Raw genomic sequence first — 5,677 nt, 5'->3', positions numbered from 1 at the left:
AGTTCTGGGTTTTCTCTGCTTGCCCTCTTTAAGGTTTGACTCCAGCACTCATTTTCCATGGAAATTCCCATGTACCGATATTGTGAGCCATAGTAGAGCATGACACTCTTAGTGTAGCCTGATCAGTCTGCAGCACACTAAGTGTTAATGTTCAGACACTGAATTTTCTCCTAGAGATGGGCCACCTTGGCTACCAACACCACTTCCAGAATTTGGGGCTTAGATCATTTTTCAGGTCATACGGGGGTGGTTGCTGAGCTTTGTTCAATGCCTCTATGTAGCTCTTCAATAATTCACAGTATAAATATCTGAAATACAAGTTCCCATTCCCCTCTACAACAAAAGACTGTGTGTGATAGGCAGGGGGGACACCACAGTGAATTAATTTGGCAGAACCTGAAGCCTTTAGGATGATCTTTGCACAGTTAAAACTTTGTAAGAAAACCAGCAATGTCTGCAGGAGGCAGTGCAGGTCTGGGAATTAAGTAGTCATGTTTTCTGACCTCTGATTTGGTCATGACTCGGGGCTAAGAAACTACAGTTGTCTAACATGGGGGATAACAACTCTAACCTGTTCCCATGGGACATCGGGAGGATCTCCTTAATGTTTACCTCGTGCATCAAATGCGTCGCAGAATCTGTGAAGAGTAAATGCTCCAATTTATTCCAGGTATGGCTGGACATGAATACAAGTGAAATCTCCGGGAAGTTCAGTCACTTAGGATCTTGATTTGTTTTACAGAGCTGGAGTTCAGCATTCATGAGACAGGATGGATCTGTCCTTGACCTGCTAAGGTTTTAAGTGTGGCCATAACAACAATCCTTGCTTTTTCCATTAAGTATTCTTCATAATATTCAAGGTCCATCTAGGCCTCACTACAAGAGCAATGAAGATGTGATGTGTGTGCTAATTCTTGACTGTGTGTTTTGCTAAAGATGAGTGAGACTCACTTATTGCCCATGGAGTGATTTACTGTGGCAACAGATTATGCATTTTTTTTAGGAATCAATGTTTAAATTGACGAAAACAGAGCCTTGCCAGCCGTGACTATAACACATTGTGCTCACGGTAAATCCTGTTCTGGCACATGTGGGCAGAGGCTTTCTCAGAGGCGTTTTCCCAAATTTTGGCAGGTAAGAAAAGAGATATTCCAGTGAAGCCTGTACAAAACCCCACTAGCCAGTCTTGTCCTTGCTCTGTTTTACCCCACCAGTGGAGAGGCAGTCCCCGAGCTCAGGATGTTATCGCAGCTCTGTGGCATGGCCCCTTGGGACACCTTTATACGAACCCAATGGCACAGCCGTGCAGAAAACCATTCCAGTGGCATCTGATGCAAGGCCCTGAGCCTGGACTATAGACTGGCACATCGTGTTTCCCTCCCTCATGGCAGTAATTTCAAGTCGTACAGTCTTGCCAGGTAATTTTTTTTTAGCGACTTCTGGTTTGCATCCACGCCCATTTTATAATTTTACTTCTACATGCAGCTCAGAGACCGACAGCAAGGATTGCACGGACCGGTAAAACTCTCCCTGCTCTTCCTCTTATGACTGATTTAACCAGTGCATGTGACTATTTAAAACAAGCACCTGCATGAGAAAAGGTGAAAGAGAATCATAAAAGCAATAGTATAAAGGGTATTTGACTTGCAAGTCAGTAGGCAGGTTTCGTGAGACACTTAATGTGCACTTGCTAGGTTGAGCCTTGAGCTATTTATCCTGTTGTTTCCACCTATCATTGCCCTGATGTTATTTGCACATAAACTCTCTTTCTAGTGATACTCAGTAAGCCAAAAAACATAGTTTGCGCTTGAAAATCAGGGTTCATTATTATGAGCCCTTTTTTTGGGTAGGTTACAAAGGCATAGCTGTTTGCAAAGAGCTTTTCTCTAATGCAGTGTTCCTACACTTTGTTGATTCACACGAGGAACAGAAACTTTAAGCCGAATGTTACTTGTGCTGAGGTGAAATTTAACAGCTTGATGCACTACCATCTGTTTAAGGGAAAATAAGTATCAAGCTGATGCTAGGGTTTAATGTTATAATAATACCTCAGATTCTACAGCAATACTGACAGCAGATTCATTCTCTGAGTAGATTGATCTCTTTTGGAGGTGCTGTATGACAGCAAAAATGGACAGAATCATTTGGTATCTTAAGCAAGAAAGACCAAAAATTTGGTACATTAGAAGATGGCAACCAGAGGATGCTTGACAACACAGTCAGCAGAAGAGCCAAGGGGAAAATCAGCACATTGGCTTTGTCTGCTAAAGGCAAGATAGCAAGCAAGGACAATAGCTGATGGACTGTGAAATCAAACTGCCAGGAGCTGTTGGTACAACTGTACCACGGCTGCTGTTCTGAAACTGCTGCTGCCTTCCCAAGGCCATCCTCATTCTCCTTGTGCTTTTGAATAAATCTCTATTATGCCTCTTCTGGGGTGGGGAGCCTTCTGTGGCAAGTCATCTTTCCATTTTCCTTGTGCAGTATTGAGCACCACATTCATAACTGCTGATGTTTCTACAAATGATAAATTTAATAATGACAGCACTGCTTGCTTATATTTTCTCACTGGTACCCTCTCTTTCACCATGACAGCCAAAAAATATTTAAAGAAAGGCCTGAATGTCTTAATTTTGCTCCCTGAGCTTTGGCAATATAAATCTTTCTGTCTCCTGTTTCAATCAAGGACAACATTCTCCTTCAGTGGTAGAGGGTCTGGGCAATAAAATTGTATCAACAAGGATCTACTTAGATAAAAGTCAAATCTGGGAAGTTTAGAAAGTTATCTGCAGTGGTTAGCTATTGGATGAGTTAACTGCTGCTCCGGTTTTGCCCACAGCTGTCAGTGAAAAGACACTTCTGATATGGGGAGGGAAGATATGAGGAGGATACCATCCTGCCTGTGCCAGGGAGCAGAACTGGCAATCCCCAGGTCCCCCAGCAGCCCTTCAGGATGGGGGGCAAGTTATCCTGCAGGGTTTCTGCAGGGTAAACTCCAGGGTTTCATGACCAGCCTGTTAGACCAGGTGCCAAATCACCTCTGCACATCCTCGTTATACTTCAAGATTAGCAGTGCTAAGAAGCACAGAGGAATTCAGGGTAGCTAAGAACATTTTCTCCCCAAACGTCATTTATTCTCCATGATGCCGCAGCTGCTTCTTCTAGAAAGTGAAACAGATTGAGGATGGCTTGAATATTTTCCCTTCCTCTAAATTCCTTTTTCCTGTTGTTTTTCTTTAATTATTTTGTTGGAAAGCAGCATACAGGGATGGGTCCCCAATGTATTACACCATGTTAAAAGGTGAAAAGAAAAATATAAGTCAACCAGAGTATTGTTGTTAATATCTATGCTACACCTGGGCACTAGAAGAGTTAAATGGTGGAACATCCTATTTCACTTGTTCTGAGTTAATGATGCTTGAAAGCAATGTTATCCTCCTGTCATTTGTTATCATCAAGGACTGGACATCCCATTTCATACTCAGGAAAATGAAAATATATTCATTTTATATTTCTATTCATGAAAAATTATTAACCTATAATGGGTTATTTAAATGAAGAATTAATGAAAAAACTTTCAGCTGTTCTAGTCTGAATCTACCCAGAAATAAAAGCATCACAGAAAGACTATTTATAAGCTAAATAGTAGTAAAAAAAATACCTTGTAATACCCAGGGCTTTCATTAGCGCTTTTCTTCTGTTTTGAGTGTAGGTGCTAAAATTATGTACTATGTTGAAAACATAGCTTGAATGCAATCTGCTAATATGAGCAGTCGTCTCCATGCCCCAGGCTGAAATAACAAGGTAAGAGTTTCGCAAATACTTTATTATCCATTAGGGGAAAATCTAACCGATAAATGTTATTACAATTTTAGAAAATGCTCTTTAAAAGCCAACGGTTCAGTAGAAATGTGAAGGTGGAAGTGCTGATGACCTAAGAGGTGCTTGGGATTTGGGCTTAGTTATTGCATGGTTACGGGGATGAACTAATCTGGGCTGTGAAAGCTGACAGCCGCTCGGCCACCACGACTCTGAGACTGTGAAGCTTTTAATCCTCTACGAAGCAAGCAAGGTAAGCATTAGAACCACAACCTTGGCCTTCAGGAGAGAAGATGATGGCTTGTTCGGGGATCTGCTCGGCAGAATCTCACAGGAGACTGCCCTGGAGCAGAAAGGGACCCAGGAGAGTTGGTTGACCTTCAAGAACATCCTTGTCAGAACACAAGAACGGCCCGTTCTGACATGGGGGTAGTTGAGCAAGGGTGGCAGGTGGCCAGCACGCAGGAACGGGGCTCTCTTGCCCAAGTGCGGACAGTAAGCAAGCACACAGGTGGTGGAGAGTACTGGCCAGCCAGGAGCAATATAGAGCCATTACTTGAGTGAGCACGGAAGGATTTAGTAAAGCCAGAGTTCAGCAGGAGTTAAAGCTCATACGGGACTTGAAGGGCAACAAGAGGGGCTTCTGTAAGTACACTGACAGTGAAAGAAAACGCGATCCTGCTGCTCAGGGGGCAGGTGACTTAGTGACACACGACATGGAAAAGGCTGAGGCACTTGATGCTTTTTTTTGCCTTTTTTTGTTTGTTTGTTTGGTTGGTTTTTTTTTATTGGTGAGGTTTGCCCTCAGGCACTGTGGCGGAGGACAGAATAAGGGAGCACTTCAGCTAAGTGGCCATAGTTAAGTCCATGGAGCCAAGTAGGGTGTCTCTGAGGGAGCTGGAGAAGTGGGCTGATGAGAACCTTTAAGTTCAACAAAGGCAAAGTCAGTCCTGCATCTCAGGGCCAAATAACCCCATGCAAGAGCACGGGCTGAACCCCCAACAGGGTGGAAAGCAGTTTTGCAGGAAAGGATGTAGAGGTACTAGGAGACAAGAAGAAGAACGTAAGTCAGCCACGGGCTCTTCCAGCAAAGAATGCCAACAGCATTGTTGGCTGTATTAGCAAGAGTCTTTTCAGCAGGTGGATGAAAGCAACTGTCCCCCCCCTGTTTGGCACGTGTGAGACTGCAGCTGGGGCACCATGTTCAGTTTTGGGCTCCCCGGTGCAAGAAAGATACAGACATACTGGAGAAAGTCCAGCTCCTGACTTGCAGCCAAGGCTGCCGTCAACATTGACAGCCCAAACTAGTTCATCCCTGTTAGTCAGGTTCAAGTAACTCAGTTCGACACACAGTTAACCGAGTGAAACACAGCAGTCCATGAGGTACCCACTGGGTAAGATCACCTAGTATTTTGTGAATATGAAAGAAAAAGCTATGATGGAGAACAGCGTGTAATCCTTCTTACCCAGAACGAGAGAATTGGAATAGAAGATTATTTATCATCAACCCTGCCTTTCAGTGCACCAATGCAAACTTAATGCCTGAATGAAATACTTGGGAAAAAAATGAGAGATACTGATTATCTTCCAGGTTATTACTTGGAAACCCCTGTGTTCCTTAACTGTTTGTATGCATTGGCGTGGCAGCAAGCAAAAGTGAGTGTTGGTGAGCTGCAGGAGAGAGCTGTAGTGCCGGAAGCTCTGACTTCAGTGGGATACAATTCCCTGTCTACGTGTGGTATTAACAGTGACGACAGAATAGCTCGTGCTTCAGACAGCACCTAGGTCATTTACATGCATTAAAGCTTTAAATAAAGATTTGTATCCTAGGATCTGATGAAAACATTGAGGACGTTAT

Source organism: Tyto alba, unplaced genomic scaffold (genome assembly GCF_018691265.1).
Source record: "Tyto alba isolate M040663 unplaced genomic scaffold, T.alba_DEE_v4.0 Super-Scaffold_6, whole genome shotgun sequence".
In the NCBI taxonomy this organism is placed as follows: Eukaryota; Metazoa; Chordata; class Aves; order Strigiformes; family Tytonidae; genus Tyto; species Tyto alba.
Note: the sequence above shows the minus strand (reverse complement) of the source record.